This window comes from Hordeum vulgare, chromosome 1H (assembly GCF_904849725.1).
Source record: "Hordeum vulgare subsp. vulgare chromosome 1H, MorexV3_pseudomolecules_assembly, whole genome shotgun sequence".
Classification (NCBI taxonomy): domain Eukaryota; kingdom Viridiplantae; phylum Streptophyta; class Magnoliopsida; order Poales; family Poaceae; genus Hordeum; species Hordeum vulgare.
The window spans coordinates 194,044,588-194,071,547 of record NC_058518.1 but is presented as its reverse complement, the minus strand read 5'-3'; positions in this window follow the sequence as shown (position 1 = coordinate 194,071,547).

Genomic DNA, 26,960 nt, shown 5'->3' with positions numbered 1-26,960 from the left:
GAATTCTGATTAAGGTAAAACCCTACTTTGAGTTGCACTACCTGCCCTTGATGGCAAGGAGTGTTCTTACCCAAAGTTGGTGATCTCATTTTAGCTTTACTTTAGTGCTCCAAAGCCACAAAATAATTATTTTTATAATTGGTTTCTAAATTTATTTGCACGTCCACTTCTGAGGCCAGAAATGGTATTCCTACAAGGAAAAATACTTTTCTGCCTTAGAAAAATGTGATTAAATTTGGAGATGATCAGAAGGAGATATATTTTCCATACATAAGATTTTAAACCCCTATTTATATTATAATTATTTGAGTACAATCATGAACACCATTTCTATCTGTTTTGACCTTTTGAAATATTTCCGAAGGAAAAAAAATTCAACAAAATCCTAGAAAATTCCAGAAGTAGTCCTAAGCCATATTTGGTGTCCTAAAGTTTCACCTTGATCCAAGGTGATGAAGGACCCTAAATAACTATAAAACCCCTTGTGTCCAGATTGAAGTTAGAGCAACTCTACATAGCAAAGTTTGCCCTATGATGATGAAACTTTGCAAGAGTGCCTAATACCTCAAATGAGGGTTCTACACCAAAAATGAGATTTGTAGGACTTAGTTTGCCTACACTCTCTTTGGAAGGGACATATCTAGTCAAATGGTGGTGTTTTCAAGTTTACAAAGCTAAACTTGTCCAATGGAGCTCAAACTTGGTGAAACCCCATGTTTTAGCACCAAACCCAAACATGTTAAGTTGTAGCACTAGTGGTGGGGTGCAACCGCCTCAAACCACTGTCGAGCACCTTTTGACAAATGGGTAAAAGCCCTCTTAGCCACAGCTAAACCCAACCCCTTTCCTCCAAACTCTCAGATTAGGTCTCCAGTATCAATGCCCAGCCCCATCAACTGGCCCCTCTCTAGTTCAAAGTACAAATGCCAAATACCCCAATCTAAGCTTCAGCTCAAAGATGACAGCAACTTTTTCTCTTGTCTCCCTTGACCAGCCGAAGTTCCCACGGGACTTCAAGGGCTAGCCTCACCCGCAGCCAGTGCCAGGACATGCTAGACACGTACAAAGCACCTCAGAGTGCACCTGCATGCCCTGGCATGCCAAAACTACGCTCTCGGCGTGCTACAGGAAGCCATCGAGGTGGGGGCGACGCCCTCGGCCAGTTCCAGCCTCCCTAAGGTGTCCAACCCCTTCCCCGACAACCCCTCTGCATCGAGCGATCACCAGGTCCACTCCTCTCCCACGCTAGAGCTTGTGCGACACGTGCCCGCGCACACCAGAACCGGCCAAGGTTGCGCGGCCAGTGATGCTCGACTCCACTCTCTCTCCCTCTCTTGCGGACGGTTCTGGCAATCCAAAACCACATCCTGAGACCGTGCTTTCAACCCCATCTCTTCTCTGGACCCCCATGCGCGCCACGATGAGTCACCTGCGCTCCCGAATCGGCTCACCGTCGCCGGCCTATTTATAGCCCTCCCCTTCGCTCCAGCTCCCCTCAGATAGCTTCGCCACGACCACTAGAACCTTCCTAGCCTCGCCAGCAATCCAGCAGAGAACCGGCGCTCGAGATCGACCGAGGCCCCTCCGCCTTGGAGCTCCGGTCGATCTCCGGCTCCTACGTCCCTCGACCCACCAAACCATTCCCCTCAACCTCACGAAGCTTTCCCCCAACTTTCCCAAGTATTTCCATGCCCCTAGCTACTCTCTCGACCACCTCCCGAAGCTCCTCCTCCGCGGACTCCTTGTTGCCGGTGAACCCGAGCCTCTCCATCGTTTTTCGACCACCAGCAGGTAGGCGGCGACGAGTCAAACCCATTTCTATCTTCGTTCGGGAACGAGGACGTCGGTAGCCTCACCGGCGTGCTCCTCCTCCTCTCTAGCCAGAGGTAGGAGACGACCCCAAGAGGTGTGCCCCACTTGTCGGTAGCCCAACCCCCTCTCCCTCTCTGCCCACAGCCACTGACCGCAGGGCCCCGCACGTCAGGTTCAAACCTGATGGCGCGCGTGCCTGGGCGGGCTGTGGGCTCGCCTTTGGGACGACCCAGTTCCAGGCCGAGCCAGGCCAGGGATTTATCCCATTTTTCTTTTGTTTTAAAATTGGTTTTTCAAAGATTTTTATAAAAAATATTTAAAAATTTAATTTTTCCAGTGATATTCTTCTAAAAAATTTCAGCAACTATTCTGTTTTATAATAATAAAAAGGATTAAGTTGGAATAATTTTCCTTCTGTTTAGTTGATTCTAAAAATGTTCCTTCATTTGAATCAGAGGCAAATATTATTAAAAATAACAACTTGGATTTATCAGTAATAAAGAACATTTTCAAAATGACTTTGTGATCTGTTTTTCAATGAGCTATTCTTATTTATTCTTTTGACGACGATAGAAAATCCGTGTGACGAGGGAATCAGAGCGGAAGACCTCGAAGACCCCGGATACCTAGCTGACCAAGGCAAGCAGCGCTTTGACCATGACTGAGCATATGTTACATTGCATGCTAGAGTAGCAAATATTTCCGTTCCATATGATCATAAGTGCCGGTAAATCATTTAGGTGATGATTACCCATGGCTCCTCCGGAGCACATGCATCAAGCTTGATCCTACCACCTATGAGGGTCATGCTAGTATCATGTTGACAAGTAAAACTAGAGTAACAGTGGCATGAGCATGTTGTTGGTATCAATCAAAGATTTACGATAATCCCGTCGGGTGCCACTAATGCGAGAGGGTGATGATGAGTTAGGTGGCCACTTTTGGTGAAGTGGTGCACCAGGTACTTGTGTGAGTATGGTTTCGGAAATGGGAATAGATTTATGTTGTGTCGACCGTCCCAACCTTACATGTACGACCACGTTACCCCTAATGGGATGGGGCTGTGCTGATTACTCTAGTCGTTGCTAGCAAAGATCCACATTACTAGTGGCGGGAGTGATGTGTGGTCACTCCCGTGATGGGGTCGTGCCAGGTAGGGAGACTATGTCATTTTTACGAGTTCCAGGCACACCATCGGTCCCCGCATGGTTGATACTATCCAGAGTCGATGCTCGTAAGACATACAACATGTGGGCTGGGTATCAATCAAGTGGACCTCTTTGTCTAGTATCGTCAGGGGAAAGGCATTGATCGGGTACTTAACTCAGGTATGTTATATCCCGCGAGTCGTGGATGACAAGGAAGTTTCCCAGATCTCGTGGGTCCAGCGTACTACCTCTGCAGAGTGTAAAACTATTCGAATAGCCATGTCCACGGTCAAGGAAAGTTGGGTAATCCTACTTAAACTACGTCCAGTTGTTTCCGCATAAACCAAATGTGTGTGAGTTGTGATAAAAATGAGTTGTTATGAAAGTAACGATATGACCAAGTTCGGTGACTTGCCATATAGGGTGAACCCGGATAGTTCAACCCTCGACTGATTTATTCATATCTTCAACCTGTTCTTCAAAAGTAGTTCTTGACTTATGATGCATACTTGTGATCATGTTTATTTACCACCAAGAGGCATCCACGAAAAGTGCATGTTATTGTTATCCTTCACTTTCATTGTTCATATCATGGGCTGTTTGTGAGTACATTCAAAAGTACTCATTGCTTTCCTCTGGTTATTATATTGACCAGACATGGAAGGACCGGAGTTTGGAGACGAGTACGTCTTCGGAGACGCCCCTACAAACTAGGACGCTTCCTAGTCAGAATGCCTATCGGTGTAGGCTTCATGGCATTGGCACCCGCTTAGCCTCTATGATTTCCTCTATTAGTTGTATCAGTATGATTTGGCCTTCGGCCCAACCTTGTGAACTTCACCGTTCGGTCATGTGATATAATAATTCGGTACTTGGATGTAAGACTCTTATTATTCAGTATCTGTGTGTTCGGTGAGCATTGATCTCTGGGATCACTCGACACATTCATTTGGCGATCTCGACTTGTAAGTCGGGGTCCCCACACTGTTGGTGTAGGCTGATGGAATGGAGACTCGCTTAGCCTAAGATTTCCTCTATTAGATGTATGAGTGTGTTTTGGCCTTATAGGCACTACCTATGTGAACTTGACCTTATTGGTCATGTGTTGTATTATTTCGGTATGTTGGATGTAAGACTCTTAATATTCAACATCTATGTGTTCAATGAGCATTGATCTCTGGGATCACTGAGCATGTACATTCGGTGATATCGACTCGAAAGTCGGGGTCCTCACATGCTCCGACGTGGTAAATAACCTATCGGAGTTGGCTTAGCGATTGCTTAGACGCGGCATCCTCGCACGTTCTTAGTCGGATCGTCCTAGTCTACTCCCCAAAAAATGATAGCCACCATCTCATCAAAACACGGGACACCTTTGCCTCTATCAAGTGGTATCAGATTTCCAGGTTGCTCGGTGACAAATTCCAGTTTGTCGTAGTTTAGATCGCATTTGATCTATGATATGTATCCAACATACCTATAGTTTTTGATTATTTCATGCTATTATATTATCATTCTTGGATGTTCTATGATCATTTTGTATGAACTTTATATCATTATTTGGGCCTAACCTATTGATATAGTGCCTAGTGCCAGTTAATATTTTTGAAGTTTTTTTCCTTCATAGAAAATCAGTATCAGATGAAGTCCAAATGCCATGAAACTTTACGGAGATTGTTTGGGACCAGAAGGAAACTTGGGAGCTAGTGATAATCACCAGAGGAGGCCCACGCAACCCACTAGGAACCAGGGCGCGCCTAGGGCCCCTAGCGCGGCCTGGTGGCTAGTGGGGGCCTCAGGCACCTCCTCCACCACCTCTGAGCTCTATAAATACCCCAATATTCCAGAAAACCTATAGGAGTCAACCAAAAATCATTTCACCTGCCGCAAGTTCCACAAGCCATTAAATCCAATCTAGAGTCCGTTTCGGAGAGGAACACGATCACGGAGGGGTTCATCATCCTCACTGGTGCTCCTCCGATGATACATTCATAGTTCATATCAGACCTACGGGACCACATGTTGTAGCTAGATGGCTTTGTCTCTCATTTTGCATCTCAATACAATGGTCTATTGCAAATCTATTTGATATAACTATTTCTGTTTTTATCGTTTACCTACTCGAGGACGACCAGGAATTAAGCTTGGGGATGTTGATACACCTCCAACATATCTATAATTTTTTTGTTGTTCCGTGTTGTTACATTATCATTCTTGGATGCTTTATGATCATTTTATAGCAACTTTACATCATTTTTGGGACTAACCTATTAACATAGTGCCTAGTGCCAGTTGTTGTTTTTTGCTATTTTTTTCCTTTGCAGAAAATCAATATCAGATGAAGTCCAACTACCTTGAAACTTTACGGAGAATTTTTTTGGAGCATAAGGAAACTTTCGAGCCCAGGATATCACAAGGGGAGGCTCATGCAGCCCACTAGGCACCAGAGCATGCCCAGGATCCCTAGCGCGGCGTGGTGGCTAGTGGGGGCCTCGGACGCCTCCTCCACCGCCTCTCAGCTCTATGAATACCTCAATATTGCACAGCCCATATAGGAGTCAGCGAAAAATCATTTCAGCCGCCGGAAGTTCGAGAAGCCCGGAAATCCAATCTAGAGTCTGTTCCGGAGAGCAACACGATCACGGAGGGGTTCATCATCCGCATTGGTGCTCCTCCGATGATGCGTGAGTAGTTCATATCAAAGCTACATGTCCGTAGGCTGCAGCTAGATGGCTTTCTCTCTCATTTTTCTTCTCCATACAATGGTCTCTTGGAGATCTATTTGATGTAACTCTTTCTATTGCGGTGTGTTTGTTGGGCTCCGATGAATTGTGAGTTTATGATCAAATCTATGAAATTATATTCATGCTTGATTATTATAGCCCCGTATTTCTTCTCTGATATTTTGTTTTTGTCTGGCCAACTTGATCTTTTATCTTGCAATGGGAAGAGGTGCTTTGTGATGGGTTCGATCTTGTGGTCCTCAATCTCAGTGAGAGAAAGAGACATGACACGCATGTATCATTGCTATCATGGATAAAACGATGGGTTCAATTCCTACATGAATAGATTTTATCTAGATCATGTCATCATTCTTAAGGCATTACTCCCTTTCTCTATGAACTCAATACACTAGATGCATGCTGGATGGCAGTCGATGTGTGGAGTAATAGAAGTAGATGCAGGCAGAAGTTGGTCTACTTGTCTTGGATGTGGTGCCTATACACATGATTATTGCCTTCTATATCATCATAATTATTCGTTGTTATATCAATTTACTAATAGTAATATGTCTACCCACAATTTTCTATTTTCTCGAGAGAAGCCACTAGTGAAAACTATGGCCCCCGGTTCTATTTCATATCATCTATTTGCAATCTCTACTTCGCTATCCGCGTTTCAATTTTTACTGACTCTTTCCTTTTAAGATCTATATTATCAAAAAACTAAAAAACCTTGTTGCGTTTTATTTTCTATCACTTTTATTTGCACCTATAAATCTATCTTTTACTTTACCCACGAGGAATTGACAACCCCTAAACGCATTGCGTTGCGAGGATTTGTTATTTGTGTGTAGGTATTTCTTAGATAGTCTTTCAGATCTTCCTACTAGATTGATACCTTTGTTACATAGCTGAGGGAAAACTTGCCATCGTTGTACTACATCACTGTTTAAGCTTGGAGGGAAACCAACGCTAATCAGTAGGGAGTCAAGATTTCAGGCGTCGTTGCCGGGAAATCATGTCAAGATCTACCAGGTTCCTATACACAAACTCTCATCTCCTTTCAATTACATTATTCTCCATTTGCCTCTCCTTTTCCTCTCCCCCACTTCACAAAATTTCTCTTTTTATTCGCCTTCTTTCTGTTTGCCGTTTGCTTGCCGAATCTCTTGTTTGCTCGTGTTCTTCCTTGTGTAGACATGATGCCTCAAAGGAGGTATTATGATGTTCTCTATCCCAACATTTTGTTAGAGATTGAGAAGAGTACCAAGGAGTACATGACTATGCAATTTGAGAAAAACAATTTTTCTACCGAAGAACTTAAGGAACATTCTATTTTGCTAGATGCTATAACAAAACAACTTGATCGTGTTAGTAAAGATGTTGCCAATCTCCAATCTCAATATGCTCTTACCGAAAATTTTCTAGGCAAGATATCTGGTGCGCAGGCTATGTTAGTGAATCAAATGGCAGCTAAGCCAGAATATTTAGAAGAGAAAAATGATGAAGAAACTAAAATGATTGGTGTTTCTTCTATTGATTCCTTTTTATTAATGTTAAAGTTAATAATGAGGGAATTGAAGAAAATTTAACTTTAGCTAGATGGCGTTCCCATGATTTGGAGATTGAGAATCTTGCTGAAAAAATTGATAAAAGTTGGATTGAAGAGGTCAAAACTTTAGCTAGTAATGCACCCACTATTTTAGATTGCAAGGACTTCAATTTTGATAGTTTCTCTTTGATTGAGTGTATTCCTATGCTATAATCTATAATAAATTCACCCAATGCCTATGAACAAAATAAAGCTTTCACTAAGCATATTTCGGATGTGGTAACAAAAGCTTTGGAAGAAAAGTTAGAATTAGAGATTTCAATTCCTGGAAAATTATATGGTGAATGGAAACCCACCATTAAGATCAAGATTAAGAATTTTTGAGTGCTATGAATTATGTGATTTGGGTGCCGGTGTTTCCACAATTATGAAATCTCTTTCTAAGGTGCTTGGTCTTACCAATATTGAAGAAATTACTCTTAGTTTGCACTTGGCGGATTCTACTATTAAAAAGCCTATGGGAAGAATTAATGATGTTACTATTATTTCTAATAGAAACTATGTGCCCATATATTTTATTGTTCTTGATATTGATTGCAATCTGTCTCGTCCAATAATTCTTGATAGATCGTTCTTGTGTACTATAGGGGTCGTGATTGATATGAAAGACTGGAATATTAAATTTCAGTTTCCGCTAAGAAAAGGCATGTAACACTTCACTATAACTAAGATTAAATTACCGTATGAATCAATCATGAGGGAAACATGTGGATCAATCACTAAGGATGACATTACTTGAATCTATGCTTTATGACTAGCTAGGGGCGTAAAACGATAGCGCTTCTTGGGAGGAACCCAATCAATATAATTTATTTTTGAGTTTTGAGTTCTGTTCTTGAGTGTTTGCACAATTATGCTACCATAAAGATTGTGTCTTTTATGTTTTATTTAGTTTTTGTGCCAAGTAAAGCCTTTGGGATCATGTGGGGTGTTAATTGCTTTAATCCTGTTGAAAACAGAAACTTTTGCATCGAGTAGAAACAATCCTAAAAATTGCAGAAGATTCAAAAGTGCCTAATTTTGTTGCACAAGTTTGATATACAAATTCCCTACGTTGTCCTAATTGTTCACAAGGTTTGGAGTTCAATAAGTATGAGTAAAATTTGAGTCTTTACAAACTGTTCTGTTTTTGACAGATTCTGTTTTCTTTGTGTTATGTGCTTGTTCTCATGATTATATGGTTTGTATCAGGGGGTGTAAGCCATGGTAAAGTTAAAATACAGTAGGTATAATGCAAAAACAAAATTGGAATATGTTTTCAACAGCACCTAAAGTAAAGTTTGGTTTTCTTATACTAACGGATCTCACGAAAGTTTTGTTGAGTTTTATGTGATTGAAGTTTTCAATTTTTGGGTGAGATCACGATGGATGAAGGAATAAGTAGTGATAAAAGTGTAATCTTGGGGATGCCCCATGGCACCACAAGATAATATCCAAAGAGTACCGAGAAACTAAGCTTGGGGATGCCCCGGAAGGCATCCCCTCTTTCTTCTAACAACCACCGGTAATTCTACTTGGAGCTATATTTTTATTCATCACATATCATGAGTTTTGCTTGTAGCGGCTTGTATTATATGTGTCTTTGATTTCTCTGCTGGTTAGTTCATCATAATAAACCTTGCTGAACACACCCATTTGAGAGAACCAAATTATGTTATGATTTATTAGAATCGCTCTTTATGATTCACTTATATTTTTTGAGCCATGGAATTGCTCTAACGCTTCACTTATATCTTTTTGAGCATGGTGGTGTTGTTATTTTGAAGACATTTTCTCCCATGCTTCAGTTAGATTATTTTGAAGAAATCCTTTCTTGCTTCACATATATTATTTTGAGAGTTGAAAATTTTAAAGAAACTTGTGCTCTCGTTCTTCACTTATAGTTCTTTGAGATCTTGTTATTTGCAATGGCCATATGCTTTAAGTGAAATTAGCCACAAAGTGATAGATATCCAGGACGGATATAATAAAACTTTCATGAAGATCATTGGATGTTAAACTTGCTTCTTTGCAATAGTTTTGCGATATGAAGATAGTGATACGTGAGTATGTTGATGAGTAATTATGCCTTAGTAAGAATATTGGTTATAAAGTTTGTGATTCCCTATGCATGCACATGAAGTCAATAATTATTCTATAAAATTACATCCTACTTGTGTTGCATTATTCTGTGTTAGTTATGTTTAATGTTCACTTATGATGATTTTCGTTCCTTGGTTGGATGCTTCTCAATCTATTTGCTAGCCTTCAGTTGTACTAAGCGGGAATATTGCTTGTGCATCCAAATCCTAAACCCAAAGTTGAGCCAAATGAGTCCACCATACCTACCTATATGTGGTATTTCAACGTCGTTCGAAGTAAATTTTTAAGTTCCAACTATAATGTTCAAAATAAATTTTTGTTTTGTGTCTCTGTACTGCTCATGAAGCGGCAAGGGGTGGCTGGTATCTTCCATGTTAAAAAGGTTATTCTTGACATGATTGTCTATTCACTTGTCATTGCATGAGAGTATGGCGGTAATATGTATGTACAGTCCCCAAATGCAAATAAAATCTATTTTATGTTGTCAAATAATAAATTCCTCAGAAAGTGTTGGTATGGACAGTACCCGTTGATGCAGCTAGCCATGGAGTGTGAAAGAATGGTGGAAAAAGGAACAAACTTTATTTTCTGTTTGGGAACCGCCTATAATTTATTTAGCATGGAGGATACTGGAAACTCTTACTCATTTTCGTTGACAGGAAAAGCATACCACCCAAAATATTTGATCTCTAAATTTTCCACTTTGAGTTATGGCACCTCTACAAATCCCTGCTTCCCTCTATGAAGGGCCTATCTATCTACTTTACGAATTTTTTATTTTTGAATTTGAGTCTCCATCTTCTCTTATAAAGCACCAACTAAGGAACATCCTTATCATACTTGAGCATTGGATGTATTTATTATTTGGGTGTGTTTCATGAATGGATCAATGATGCAACATGATGGGCTAGGGATAGCGTTCTTTAGCATTGATATTTTGAAAGACTTGGTTGCTTGTTGTTATGCTTGTGTATTGAAATTTTCATGTTAAGCTATAGACTATTGTTTTGAATCATCTACAAGTCCATATGTCCATGCTAAAAATAAAAAGAATATTATCAACATGTTAGGCACCATTCTACATAAAAATTCTGTTTTTATCATTTACCTACTCGAGGACGAGCAGGAATTAAGCTTGGGGATGTTGATTGGCCTCCAACATATATATAATTTTTGATTGTTCCACGCTGTTATATTATCATTCTTGGATGCTTTATGATCATTTTATAGGAACTTCACATCATTTTTGGGACTAACCTATTAACGTAGTGCCTAGTTCCAGTTGTTGTTTTTTGCTATTTTTTTCGTTTGTAGAAAATAAATATCAGATGAAGTCCAACTGCCTTGAAACTTCACGAAGATTTTTCCTGGACCAGAAGGAAACTTTCGAGCCGAGGATGATCACCACAGGAGGCCCATGCAGCCACTAGGCACCAGGGCATGCCCAGGGTCCCTGGCGCGACTTGGTGGCCAGTGGGGGCCTCTGGGGCCTCCTCCACCGTTTCTCAGCTACATAAATACCCCAATATTCCACATCCCCTATAGGAGACAACGAAAAATTGTTTCAGCCGCTGCAAGTTCCAGAATCCAGGAAATCCAGTCTAGAGTCTGTTTCGGAGAGGAACACGATCACGTAGGGGTTCATCATCCTCATTGGTGCTCCTCCGATGATGCGTGAGTAGTTCATGTCAGACCTACGGGTCTGTAGGTTGTAGCTAGATAGCTTTCTCTCTCATTTTTCCTCTCCAGACAATGGCCTCTTGGAGATCTATTTGATGTTACTCTTTCTATTGCGGTGTGTTTGTTGGGATCCGATGAATTGTGAGTTTATGATGAGGTCTATGAACATGCTTGATTATTATAGACTCATATTTCTTCCTCGAATTTTGGTTTTTGTTTGGCCAACTTGATCTTTTATCTTGCAAGGGGAAGAGGTGCTTTGTGATTGTTCGATCTTTCGATGCTCAATCTCAGTGAGAGAAAGAGACATGACACGCATGTATCATTGCTATCAAGGATAAAATATTTTGGGTCTATTCCTACATGAATAGATCTTGTCTATATCATGTCATCGTTCTTAAAGTATTACTCCATTGCTCCATGGTTTCAATACACTAGATGCATGCTCGATAGAGGTCAACGTGTGGAGTAATAGAAGTAGATGCACGTAGAAGTCGGTCTACTTGTCTTGGACGTGATGCCTATATACATGATCATTGTCTTGGATATCGTCATAATTATTCGTTGTTCATCAATTGCCCAAAGATAATTTGTCTACCCACAGTTTGCTATTTCTTGAGAGAAGCCACTAGTGAAATTGACGGCCCTCGGATCTATTTCACATCATCTATTTGCAATCTCTACTATGCTATTTGCGTTTCTATTTTAGTTGCTCTTTTATTTTCAGATCTATATTATCAAAAAACCCAAAAATACCTTGTTGTGTTTTATTTTCTATCACTTTTATTTGCATCTGTCAATCTATCTTTTACTTTACCCACGAGGGACTGACAACCCCTACACGTGTTCGGTTCGCTTACATAGTCTTGCGGACTTTCCTATTGCATAGATACCTTGTTTTGATACTTGAGGGAAATAATTGTCGTCGTTGTGTTACATCACCCTTTAAGCTTGGAGGGAAACCAACACATATCAACAGGCAGTCATTCTTACTACCTACAGTCCATGAAAAAGACAAAAAAAATTATGGTTCATTCATCATATCCTAACCAATGTGAGACTTTTTGGGTTTTCTATTCGGTGTTCGGCTGTGTTGAATTTGCACTTACATCTTCATGTCGAGAAGCTGGCCTTAGGGTCTAGTCCTTTAGAGTTTTGAGTTATGTTCACAAGTTATCACACTGCCACCACACCATCCTCAACTTTTGCTGCCACCCAACACCATATTCACCGCTACCATATAGCATCACCACCACCATCATCAATGTGCAATAGACCATCACCCAGCATCATAGTCATTGTTTCCATATAGCACCACCCACCATCATCATCATCGCTGCATATATCACCACCCACCATCATCATCTCCACAGCCACATATCACCACCCCATATCCGCCTCTAATCCGAATTCTTCAGTTATTCGGTTTGATTTCGAGGTCCTTCTGTTTCCCTCTTTGTGTTTCCTTATGTGAGTAAGTTTCAGTCAAAAAAGTCTACACACCCCGGACAATTTTTAGGCCAAAATTTCGGAGGGTGATTTTTTTTCCTATCCTTCTTTTAGGGTTTGTATAGAATTTTGCAACACTCGCCACCATAGTGATTTTTTGTCACAATTTTTGGTCGTCGCAGCCCCAAATCAGTCCAGAAAAATATAATCAATTTCTTTTGTGCATATCCTATTTATATGCCTTGGGAGTAGTTTTGAGACACTCGCCATTATAATGATTTTCTATAAAAAAAAGAGCGCAAAAAGGCGCCAAAAATGAATTCTTTCGGAGAGTGCTCTTCTCTTGATTATGTGGAGTGTCGTGATTTTCTTGGTGTTCTATACTCGCGTCTCTAGTACAGTCTAGCCTAGGACCAACACGGTACCGTCGTTGAGCATCTTTTCAACTTTGCATCTCTGAACTGATTATTGATGACCCTTTTTGCTACCATATTATAAGTCGCCGCAGATCCACATACATCTACGTCATGTGTTTGGCACCACCTGGCAATCGCTTCGTCCAAACTTTGAGAGTTTTGACTACAATGGTTGTCGATTACTGCATGCTGCTGGGTAAGAATTTGAGGTTTGCTTGACGAATTTGTGACAAATACTCACCACCACCACCACCAGCAACACTTCCTAGTAGTCTATAGATTCATATTCTTGTGGTTCCTATTGTTGCTAACCAAACCAGTATCACAAGCGGACGAGATCGACTAGGAGGGTAGGACCAACAAGGAGCTCCATGGTAAATTTGAGCAAATGATAGGTGACGAGGTACAATACTTCATGACAAGCCTTGGAGAAGCTACATGGTTTGGACAAGATGGTCGACACCAAGCTTAACGCTAAATACAATGAGGTTCTTGCACTTCTAACACTACCAGTTGGAGCTAACGTCCCTCTCCAATAACAACAAGAACATCAACAACGCCCAAATTTCGTGGGACGAGCTCAACGTGTGTCTCTCGACCAAGGGTAGAATATTGGTGCCGTTACTACTCTTGCAGCTTCTATGGCTACTGATACTACTGTTGTTGAGAAGAATGTGGATTATGATCGTGATCACAATGATGATGGAAAGGTTGCTCCAAATCAGCACCAGGGACAACCACCACCACAAGCATCGAGTTGTCCACATGGATACAATCATAATGGTAGGGCTGCACCACCCCCTCACGAATGGGATCATGACCATCTCCCTAAACTTAAATTGAATATTCCTACATTTGATGGTAGATATGTTCCCGATATATATCTTACTTGGGAGTTAGAGACAGAACAACATTTCACATGCTTACAATTTCTCGAGGATAGACGTGTTGTTGTTGATGTTTGTACATTCACTAGTTTTGCTTGTAATTGGTGGTCTGAAGACTGTAGAATACATCATGCTAATATTCCAACTACTTGGGTTGCTTTGGAAACGGCTATGCATACTCATTGGGTTCCATCATATTATCAACGTGAATTATTTCAAAAATTGCATCATTTAAGAGAAGGAAAAAAACTATGTCAGAACAATATTATCATGAATTACAAACCGGCATGATTAGATGTGTTATTGTTGAGGAAAATGAAGCTATGCTTGCATGTTCTATGGCTGGATTAAATACATATATTCACACTATTTTATAATATAAGGAGTATAACACTATCACTTGTTTATTCCATCTTGCTTGCAAAGTTCAACGTGAAGTGCAGCATTGACATGCATTGGCGAGAACTAATTTTTCTGCACGACGCACTTCCTTATGGACGCCATGAACATCATATGCTTCCACACGTCCTGCACTCTTGCTACAACACCTCCTAGTTCAGCCATCAACTCCAACCGAGATACTAGGAAACAAGCACCTGCCCCACCCTCCGCCAAGGGCACACATTCCGGGCATGCACACAACTCTTCTTCATCCATTACAGCTACGAGGCAAACACATGAGGTTATATGTCGTCGTTACCAGGGTGGAGGTCACTATGCGAGATACTACCCATCCAAGTGTGTGACGAATATTACTAAAGATGGTGGATATGACTCCACTAGTGATTCAGAGGAGGATACTCTGGTTCTGATAGAAAGTGAAGAACAGGGTGTCGATGATACCGAACAAGAGACACAATACATGGCTGCTGACCACGTCAATAAGTATGAAAATTTAGTTGCTCAATGTGTTTTGAGTGTGCAGGTAAGACAAGTTGAGAAAAATCAGAGGCACAATTTGTTCAATAAAAAGGGAGTTGTGAAGGAACGTTCTGTTCATGTCATCATCGATGGAGGGAGTTGCAACAACTTGGCTAGCATGGAGATGGTGGAGAAGCTATCCCTCACCACTAAAACACATCCTCATCCTTATTACATCCAATGGTTCAATAACAGTGGCAAGGTTTAGGTAACATGTATTGTTCATGTGTAGTTTAGCATTGCTATGTTTTCTGATTATGTTGATTGAGATGTGGTACCCCTGCAAGCATGCTCTTTTTTACTTGGTAGACCATGGCAATTTGATAAAAAATTTGTACACCATGGTAGGACAAATCAGTATACTCTTGTTCATAAGGATCAAAATATAACTTTGCTTCATATGTCTCCTAAACATATTATGAAAGATGGCATTGTTAGAGCTAGTAAAGCAAAACATCAGCTAAATAAGAGTGAAAATCAGGTTGTGGCAAAGTAATTTGAGCAACACAATAGGCATAATAAACAATCATCTAGTGTTGCATCTGAAATAAAATTGAGGAGTGTATGTTTGCTTGCTACTAAATCTGATATTACTCATCTGGATATTACTAAATCTGTTTGCTATGCATTTTTGTGGAAAGAGGTATTATTTTGATTTGAGGACATGCCTCCCTCTTTGCCTCCTACTGTCCCTAACATTTTACAGGAGTTCGCTGATGTATTTCCTATTGTTAAGGAAATCGGTAACTCGTAGTTGCTCGGTTGGATTGCGAGTAGCGATTAATCGGTGAATCGTCCTATTAACTGGATTAATCGGTCGGCCATTAATTGGTAGATTAAATAGGAACATGTGAACATAATCTAGTTTTTGTATGTATTATACCCTACTCTCATCCTCTCATATATGAGATATACCATAATAGGGTACTGTTTGACCAAATCCTAGCTATTGAGGAGCTAGAGGAGGATGGGAGAGGTTAGATGCCAAAAAAAGGCCTTTTTGGCCCACTAGTTTGTAGGCCAACTAAGATTAATCGGCATGACAAGATATTAATCAGTCTAACATGCCATTTAATCGGCCTGACAAGCCATTTAATCGGCCTGACAAGCCATTTAATCGGTTCGACAAGTTAACGCGATGAATAGGTGTTATTCGAATCGGCGACCCACTGAGTAGCGATTAACTGGCCCATTAACTGATTAATCGGATGAATTCTTGGACCGTGTCTATTTCCACAAGAAGTGCCACCGGGATTACCACCTATAAGAGGGATTGTGCATCATATTTACTTAATTCCCGATGCATCGCTACCCAACCGTGCGCCATACCGTGTCAATCCACACGAGATGAAAAATATTATGTGTCAAGTACAGGAGCTGCTAGACAAAGGTTATATATGCTAGTTCCTTAGTCCGTGTGATGTTCTATTATTCTAGTGCCAAAGAGGATGGTACATCACATATGTGTGTGGATTCTAGAGGCATTAACAATATTACTAATTGTGATTGTCATCCTATTCCTAGGCTAGATGATATGCTTGATGAATTAAGCGGCTCTACAGTTTTCTCCAAAGTTGATTTGCATGGTGGATACCATCAAATTCGTAAGAAATTGGGAGATGAATGAAAACCAACATTTCAAACTAAATTTGGATTATATGAGTGGTTAGTCATGCCTTTTGGGTTAACTAATGCACCTAGTACTTTCATGAGATTAATGAATGATGTTTTACATGCTTTCATTGGACGATTTGTGGTACTCTATTTTGATGATATACCAAAATTATAGTAGATCCTTGGAGGAACACTAGGAAAATTTATGTGTTGTTTTTATTGCTATACATGATGCACGTTTGTTTGGTAACCTTGGAAAGTGCACCTTTTGCACCGACCGACTAACTTTTCTTGGCTATGTTGTTACTCCATAGGGAACTGAAGTTGATAAAGCGAAGATTGAATCTATTGAGAGTTGGCCGCAGCCCAAAACGGTCACACAAGTGAGGTGTTTTATGGGCCTCGCTGGTTTCTATATGTGTTTTCTGAGAGATTTCAGCACCATTGCTGCACATCTCAATGAGCTTACCAAGAATGATGTGCCTTTTGCTTGGGGTAACGCACAGGAAGAGGCCTTCAGAGTGTTTAAAGATAATTTAACACATGCTCCTTTACTCCAACTTGCTGATTTTAATAAGACTTTCGAGCTTGAATGAGATGCTAATGGAATTGGATTAGGAGGTGCGTTATTACAAGCTGGTAAACATGTTGCATAATCTTCTGAAAAATTGAGTAAGCCTAGTCTGAATTATTCTACTTATGATAAGGAATCTTATGCTCTTGTTTGGACTTCAGAAACATGGCAACATTATTTATGGCCCAAAGAATTTGTTATACATTCCGATCATGAATCTTTGAAACATATTAAAATTCAAGAAAAACTAAACCGTAGACATGCTAAATGGGTTGCATTCATTGAAAATTTACCTTATGTGATTAGACACAAAAAGGGAAAAGAAAATGTTATTCCTGACGCATTGTCTCATTGATATACTATGATTTCACAACTTGACTTTAATATATTTGGTTTGGAGACCATCAAAGATCAATATGTGCATGATGTGGAATTTAAAGATATGTTGCAGAATTGTAAAGAAGGGAGAACATGAAGGAAGTTTGTCATTAATGATGAATTATGTTCCATGCTAACAAGCTATGCATTCCAGCTAGCTCCATTTGTCTTTTGTTGTTGCAGGAGGCACATGGAGGAGCATTATGGGACGTGAAGAAGACAGATGACATACTTGCTACATATTTCTTTTGGCCAAAGAGGAGATGGGATGTTGAATGTATTGTTGCTCGCTGCACTACATGTCAAAAAGCTAAGTCACGACTCAATTCTCATGGCTTAAATATGGCTTCGCATGTACCTAGTGTTCCTTGGGAGGATATATCTTTGGACTTTGTTTTAGGTTTACCTCAAACAAAGAAGGGGATGGATATCATATTTGTTGTCATGGATAGATTTTCAAAATTGGCAAACTCTATACCATGTCATAAAAGTGATGATGCTGCTAATGTTGCTGATTTGTTCTTGTGTAAAATTATTCGCTTGCATGGTGTGCCAAATACAATTGTTTCACATCGTGATGCTAAATTTCTTATTCACTTTTGGAGATATTTATGGGCTAAGTTGTGGACCAAAGTGCTTTTTAGTACTACATGTCACCCCCAAACTGATGGGTAAATTAAAGTAGTCAATAGATCATTGTGTACTATGCCTAGGGTTGTTTTGAAGAATAACTTAAAATGTGGGAAGAATGTTTGCCTCGTGTTGAATTTGCTTATAATCATTCATTGGATTCTACTACTAAGATATGCACTTTTGAAATTGTGTATGGTTTCATACCTCGTGCACCTATTAATTTGTTGCCTCTTCCATCTTCGGAGAAGGTTAATTTTGATGCTAAACAACATGCTTAATTGATATTAAAAATGCATGAGGTAACTAAGGAAAATATTGAGCATATGAATGCCAAATACAAACTTGTTGGAAATAAGGGTAGAAAACATGTTGTCTTTGCACCTGGAGATCTTGTTTGGCTGCATTTGCGTAAGGATAGATTTCCTGATTTGTGCAAGTCAAAGTTAATTCCACGTGTTGATGGTCCTTTAAGATGTTAGAGAAAATAAATGATAATGCATATAAACTTGAGCGGCCTGCAGAGTTTGGGATTAGACCCACTTTTAACATTGCGGATTTGAATCCTTATTTGGGTGAGGAACATGAGCTTCCATTGAGGATGACTTCATTTCAAGAAGGGGAGGATGACAAGGACATCAATACCATTGTTACACCCACAACCCCTATTTTCATACATAGTGAACCAATTACTAGAGCTCATGCACGCCAATTGAATTACCACGTACTTCCATTTTTTGGAAATCCTTCTAATGTTCATGAACATACGATGCTGCCTAAATTCGATACTTTTGTTGTACTTACGAATGAAGGACCTGGCATGGACAGGAAGAATGGACATTGGAGTGGGATCAAGCATGGAGAAGAAGGTGTGCATGCAGGAAAGAACCATGGAGTTTATAGTGGTGATTTTTGCACTTTGAAGCCACCATACGAAGAGCATAAAGGCTTGGACGAAATATCCAAGATGCCACTTCAGAAATTTCGTCCATAGGCTATTTATAGGTGTTGCGTCACCTTATTTTTGGGCCAAGTCCATGTAATTTCAAAATACCACATTATAGGCGACTTTTAGAGTCCGTATGTGTGGGGAAACTGGGTTAGGTTGGTTTCAGACCCCTCCTCTAAGGGGTCATGAAATTCCCCTCTTTTCCTCCATATATACATCCCTTAGAGCGCCGTTTAGACTTGGGTTTATTTATATTACAAGTTCGCCATAGCTGCAACTTCACGTCCTTCATTTGTGTTCTACAACCAGAGCAAGACATCATAGAACCCCAGATTCATCAATAAAGCTTTCCTCCTATATTCGCAATATTCAGATTGTAATTTCAATTTCATAGTTGATATTCATTTGTGTCTAGTAAAAAGGACTTCGTGGTCAGTTTGATCGTGCTCCCGCGTGGTTAATAACCTCTCGGAGTTGGTTTAGCGATTGCTAAGGCGCGACGTCCTCACACGTTCTTAGTAGGATCGTCAAAATCTGTCGGCGTTCTGGGAATGGGGGTACCCATACCTGCCTGCCTGCGAGCCAGGGCTGGCCCACTTCATCGACCAAAACCAACGGGCCGGGCACCCCTCAAGGCAAGGCCCTCGCAAGGGGCCAAGCCTCGCGAGGAGGAGCAACTTCAACACCCGCAGGGGGCCTCCTCAGGACCCCTCCGGAGTGGCAGATTTTCCGAGGTGAGGCCCAGCCTCAGGAGTCAACGAAGGATAGCCGAGCAGCACGCAGCAGGGTGGAGCAGTTACCCTTTAGTGCAAATGGGGCAAGGACGTACCGGGGTTCCCAAGGCATCTTCCAAAGGTTTCCCTTCTGGTGTAACAAAGCCGTCGTCGCCTGCTAGCAGGACGGACGTCATCCCTGGACCATACCCTGTTGCACTGATAGTCACTTTGCACGCGAAGACTAACTTTGGGCAGGGGGCATGTTCCCCTGTTCCCCTTCAAATTGGCCATTGTGGGATCCCTTCCTGCCGAAACAATAAGGGAAGAGGACCCGGGCCGCCACTATATATAGAGGATAGGATACCTCGTAGAGGGGGATCCGATCTCATTCACCCTGATTCATTCATTTTTCCCACTGGCACCACACTTAGGCCACCTACCCTCTGGAGGCCCTCGAACATTGAACTAGTTCATCCACCAACCTCCACGAGAGGCAATCCACCAAAGCAGGTGTAGGGTATTACGCTTCCCAGCGGCCCAAACCTGGGTAAACTGTCGTGTTCAGTGTCTTCCTCACCATCGAGTGAGTTCTTTGCCATCCCCGATGAGTAGCGAGGTAGGTGGGGAGAGCCTACGAGAGATCTTTGTAGACGCCCCTGAGTTTGAATCTTAAGGGTTTTGGAGAGCCCGAAATCCGACATTTGGCGCACCACGTAGGGGGCGTGTCAAGGTTTCCTCCAAGCTCTGCCTTCACCAAGCTTCGCTGCTCCGATGGCTGACGCTCGCCGGGCTCGCGTCGAGCGCCGCGCCACGCGCAATGCTCACACGGCGCCCGGAGGCCCCGCTGGCGCGCACCGGTCACCATCGCCGGTGGTGAACACCGCCACGAGCCTTGATGCTCAGGAACAGCAAGGTTCCTCCCCGTCGGCTACCGAGCAGGTCGACGGCCGCACCTCCACTCTGTCGCTCGTCCGGGCTTTCGGGTCACTCTCACACGCCCGACTGGAGATGTTGCATGGCTGGCGCGCGCTTGCCATGATGACCAAGCTGCTCCATTACCGGCCCACCCCTGATCGCCACAACGACTGGCTCCAACGGATCGAGGAGCTCGTCGCCGCTGTCGGTGACTCCGTTGCGTTCTCCTGCTCGTTTCGACCCCAACCATCCCTGGTGAACGGCGAGGAGCAAGACGCGCCACCCCCATCTCCACGACGTGGCGCAAACCCCGAGCCTAGGTGGGAAGCGCGTCCCCGTGAACGGCCTAGCCAACGCAGGGTGGTGCCGGGAGATGAACCAAGCTGTCAGGTTGTTCCTCGGCCGCTTGCCAACGCGTGCGCTCCCGTGTCACATCCTGTTTTCACTTCACTTCTTCTGTAATTCAAAAACCTGAGTTTATTAAAAAATTTCCAAAATTAACGATGTGAGTGCCATGGTTGTTATTGTAAACTTGTATGCTTGGTTGTGTGATATCAAAAACCATATTTTTCATAACCAAGTTATGCTCAGAACCCTTTTTCTAATTTCTGGTTAATTCAAAACCCTGCTTTGGGTTGCACTACAAGTCTTTGATGGCAAGAAGTGCTCTTATCCAAAGTTGGTGATATGGTCCTAAAGCTAATTTAGTTCACCAAAACCATAAAATAATTATTTACGAATTATTTTCCTATTTTATTTGCATGTCCATTTTTAGGCCAGAAATGAAATTCCTAAATGGAAAAATACTTTTCTGTCGTAGAAAAATGTGAGGAAATTTGGAGATACTCGGAAGGACATATATTTTCCATACATGGGATTTTCAACCCCTATTTATATTATAAATATTTGAGTAAACCCGTGAAAACCTATTCTGTTTGTTTTGACCTATTGAAATATTTCCAAAGAAAATACTCTAAATAAATTCCTAGAAAATTCCAGTGATCTCCCTAAGCCATATTTGGTGCCCATATAAAGTTTCACCTTGATACAAGGTGGTTAAGGTCACCAAATAATTCCAAAACTCCTTTTCTCCAGTATGAAGTTAGAGCAAATCTACATAGCAAAGTTTATCCAATGGAGCTGAAACTGTTCAGGAGTGCCTAATACCTCAAATGAGGCCTCCATGCCAAAAATGGGATTTGTGAGACTTGATTTGCCCACACTCCCTTTGGAAGGAACATATCTAGTCATTTTGGGATGCTTTCAAGTTTACAAAGCTAAACTTGTCCAATGGAGCTCAAACTTGGTGTAGCCTCATGTTTTAGCACCAAACCTAGTCCTCTTAAGTTGCATGGCCATTGGTGGGGTGCAACCACCCCATACCACTGTCGAGCACCTTCTGACAGTTGGTCAAAACCCCTCCTAACCCCAGCTAAACCCAATCCATTTCTCCAAAACTCCTAGATTATGTGGCTAGCATCGGTGCCTAACTCCAGTCAAGTGGCCCCTCTCTGGTTCAAAGTAGTAAATCCAAAATCTCCAATTTGAGCATCAGCCCAAGGCTGACAACACCTGTTTCCCTCTGCTCCTTTGACCAGCCGAAGCTCCCACGGGATTAAAACGGCTAGGCCACTCCCAGCAAGGGCCCAGGACACACCAGACGTGTCGAAGGCACCCCACAGCGCGCCAGCATGCCGTGCCATGCGAAAGTTGCGCTCTGGGCGCGCTAAAGAGAGAAACTAAGGTGGGGGCGACTCCCTCGGCCAGTTCCAGCCTCCATGCAGTGTCTCTCCTCTCCCCCGACAGCCCCTTTGCAACAGGCAGCCCCCAGGGCCCCTCCTTTCCCATGCTAAGAGCCGGTGCGACGCGTGCTTGCACGCACCAGTAGAGCCAGAGGAGCACAACCATGAATGTGTGCCACTCCTCTCTCCCCCTCTCTCGCAGTGAGTACTGGAGGTCCAAAACCACGTCCCAAGGCCGTGGTCTCGACCCCAGTGTCTCTCTGCACCCCCATGCGCGCCACGGTGGATTACCGGTGCACCGAGTCGGCTCACCGTCGCGAGCCTATTTATAGCCCCTCCCCTCGCTCCAGAACCCCTTACTCCGTTCCACCTAGACCCCAATCACCTCCGTAGCCACCCCACTGAGCAAGCAGAGCCCCAGTGCTTGAGATCGACCGAGGCCCCTCCGCCTTGGAGCTCCGATCGATCTCCGGCTACACGTCGGTTCTCGAGCCCCTCTTCCCTCCTACGCACTCCTCGTAACCCCAGGAAGCTTTCCCCTCTCTCGCCCGAACGAATCCGTGCCCGTAGCTGCCACCTCCACCGTCACCCGTAACTTCTCCGTCGTGGCCACCTCGTCGCCGGTGAACCAGAGCCCCCCTGTCGTCGACTCGACCACGAACAGGTAGGCGACGACGAGTCAGACCCATTCCTGCCGTTGCTAGGGCCTGAGGATGTTGTAGCCACAACGGCATGCTCCTCCTCCCCTCTGGCTAGAGTTAGGAGACGACCCCGACAGGTGTGCCCCACCTGTCGGTGGCCCATCTCTCTCTCCCTCGCTGCCCGCAGCCACTGACCACAAGGGCCCACGTGTTAGGTTTAAACCTGACGGCGTGCGCGCGTGGGCAGGCTGGTTGGCTGGCCACTGGGCCGGCCCAGTCCCAGGCCTAGCCAGGTCGGGGTTGTTGCCCTTTTTCTTTTTATTTAAAATTAGGTTTTAAATGCTTTTTGTAAAAAGATTTAACGAGTGAAAAATTATGATTCTTCCATTGTTATTTTTCTAAAAGTGAGGCGTATTTAATGGAATTGTTTGGCAAATTTTTAGAACAACTTATCTGTTTTGTAATAATTAAAAATGCTAATTTGGAATAGTTTTGCTTCTCTTAAATTGATTTTAAAAATATTCTCTCACTAAAAGCAGAGACAAATATTTTTCAAATAACAATATAGGTTTATCAGAATCATAAAACATTTTTAAAGTGACTTTGTGATCTGTTTTGGAGTGAGCTACTTATTGCTTTTTATTTAAAATGAAGATAGAAAACACGTGTGACGAAGAAGTTGGACTTGAAAACCCCGAAGACCCCGGATACTTAGCTGACCAAGGCAAGCAGCCCTTTGACCAGGTCTGAGCAAATGTTATATTGCATGCTAGTGTAGCAAATATTTCCGTTGCATGTGATCATAAGCATCGATAACTCATTGAAGTGATTTTACCAATGGCTCCTCCAGAGCACTTGCATTTTGAGCATGATCCTACCGCTTATGAGGGTCACGCTAATATCATGTTGACAAGTAGACCTAAGCATAGTAGCATGAGCATGATAATAGTACAAAATCAAAGGTTTATGGAAACCCCGTCGGGTGCCACTAATGGCCGAGGGTGATGGTGAGTTAGGTGGCCACTTTTGGTGAAGTGGTGCACTGGGTATTTAGTGTGTGTATGGTTTTGGAAATGGGAATAGAATTATGATGTGTCGATCGTCCCAACCTTACATGTACGACCACGTTACACCTTTATGGGAGAGAGCTTTGTTGATTACTCTAGTCGCTGCTAGCAAAGAGCCACATTACTAGTGGCGGGAGTGATGTGTGGTCACTCTCATGATGGGGTCGTGCCAGGTACTGCTACTATGTCGTTTTTACGTGTTCCAGCACACCATTTGTCCCAGCATGGTTGCTACTATGCAAGGTCGATGCTCGTAAGACGTACAACATGTGGACTGGGTACCAATCGATTGGACCTGTTTATCTAGTATCGTCAGGGGAAAGACATTGATCGGGTACTTACCATTGGTATGTTATATACCGTGAGTCATGGATGACACGAAAGTTTCCCGGATCTCGTGGGTCCAGCGTACTACCTCTATAAAGTGTAGAACTATTCGAATAGTTGTGTCCACGGTCAAGGAAAGTTGGGTGGTGTTGCTTAAACTACATCGAGTCGTTTCCACATAAACAAAGTGTGTGTGAGTGTGTGGTAAATGGAGTTAACATAAAACAGTTGATATAACCAAGTTTCATGACTTGGCATATCGGGCGAACCCGGAGTGTTCAGCCCTTGACAGATATGTTTATATTTGTAACCTCTTGTTCTAATTGCCATCTAGCTTATGTTGCATATCCATGAACAAGTTCATTTATAGTTGAGATGCTATCCACCAAAGCTGCATATTATTTGTTATACTACCAATTGCATTATTTATATCATGGGCTGTTTGCGAGTACATTCCAAGTACTCATTGGCTTGCCACTAGTTATATTATTGACCAGACATGGAAGGACCGGAGTTTGGAGAAGATTACGTCTTTGGAGACGGCCCTGCAAACTAGGACGCTTCCCAGTCAGAATGCCAATTGGTGTTAGCTGATGGCATGGGCACCCACCTAGTTGTATCTGTGTGATTTGGCCTTATAGGCCCTTCCTTGTGAACTTGACCATTTGGGCATGTGATGTAATAATTCGGTACTTGGATGTCAGACTCTTAATATTCTGTATTTGTGTGTCTGGTGAGCATTGATCTCTCGGATCACTAAGCACGTTCATTTGGCGATCTCGACTCATAAGTCGGGATCCCCACAGAGCTGGTATCAGAGCCATCTTGACTATAGGAATCCTTAGGTAGCATGGATGATAGCCCAAAAGATTAGTGCACCTAGCCTTTACCCCTGAGATTTTCTGCACCCACCAAAACTTTCTAACCCTCTCTCCTACATCTTTGTAGATGGCCGCCGTACCTGAAATGCTTGTGGAGACGGGATTTCCCCTTCTTTTGGGAGATAGCCTCAAGAAGTGTCAAGTACGCTGCACGCCCATCTTCCTCTACCACGAGCACTGGGTCAACGCCGACACCAAGGAATATCACGTGGACGTGATAGTGAAGGCTAATGACTCCCAACAAGTTGGTTCTTTGAAGGACCACAGATGGAGGATCTGATGTTGGCAGTGGAGACAGTCCACGAGAGGCGCTCATGCTTCTCCGCGACAGCCTCCCTGAGATGGATAACGAGCCAGCTACTCGTCACCTACCTTTTATTAAGGACGGGATTGACCGGAGTTGGACACTGAACCCATCTTCAGAGGACGGAACGCCGCTAAGGTTTCAGACCTACTTCAGCCTCTCCTCCGACACTTTGACTCACCTTTTGATCAAGGAGTCGATGAAGATTCGCTAATAACTGCACCAAGTCAAGGACCTACTTCGCCTGGAAAAGATGAAGACCCGCAAGGTCAAGAAGGAAGGAGCACCCAGAGGGCGATCAGCCATTGCCTTCCGAGGAGGAGTACCACCGCTTCAAGCCACTCCTATTCAGAGTCGCCGCCTGACAACGGAAGAGTACACCAAGCTCCTCACTGCTTTGCCAACTAAGCGACACTGTGATGGACCACTTCTTTCTACTACACCTATGAAGGAGGGAAGCACCGATGAAGATGAAGACGAAGACCCTGCAGAACCCGCCTACAAGACCGAGCAGTCCGCCGCTTAGGATTATGGCTTAGGCAATTAGGAGTCTCCCCAGCGAAGTGAGTCCATGTATCGGTTCATGTGAACCATGAGTGTTGTGTGAGCATGTATGATGCAAGCAGCATTTCTTCCTTAGGAAGCTTGTAAGAAACTACATCACATGTTTTAAAAATTTAATGCATTAGCTTTTTCCAAAAATCATTGGTTTCAAAATCTCACACCAGCACGACACCGAACCCCCTTAATAGAGCATCATCCCTCATGATTTCGGCCAATTTGGCATATTGAGTTGTCTACTCCCCTGACGGGATGGTGATTTCAACTAGCACCAGCACCTTCGGCAACCACGGCTCTGCCTCTTGAGGTCAGCAGCAGGGAACCGGAGGGGACGCTCAAGTTGGAGATCACCACGAGCAGCAGCAAGGCGATATTCCATCGCCATCGCCTCCTCCAAAAGCTTGACTATGGCTAAGTTCCTTCAAGCTCTCCGAGAGGAACATCAAGCCAATAATGCCGCTATCCAGCTGCTGGCTCATCTCTTGGTGAACAATCCACCGCAGATCGGCAATGGCAACGGTCGCTCTACTCTATCTGAGTTTATGCGGACTACGCCTCCCATATTCACGGAGACGACTGAACCATTGGATGCCGATGACTAGATCCATACTATCGAAGATCTCCTCACGCTCGTCAAGTGCACTGATGATCGCGAGAAAGTCCTTTATGGTTCTCACTGTCTAGAAGGCACGGCCAGAGCTTGGTGGGATGGGTTCCAGATCATGCGAGCAGGACAAGTCATCACTTGGGCGATGTTCAAGGAAGGATTCTGCGCTGCTCACATTCCTCCCGGAATGATGACCATTAGAAAGCGGGAACTCCGAGCCTTAAGGCAAGGCAGTGGAACCGTCAAGGAGTATTTGCAAAAGTTTAACCTCCTGTCAAGATATGCACCACAGGACGTCAACACTGAGGCTGCAAAAGTGGAACG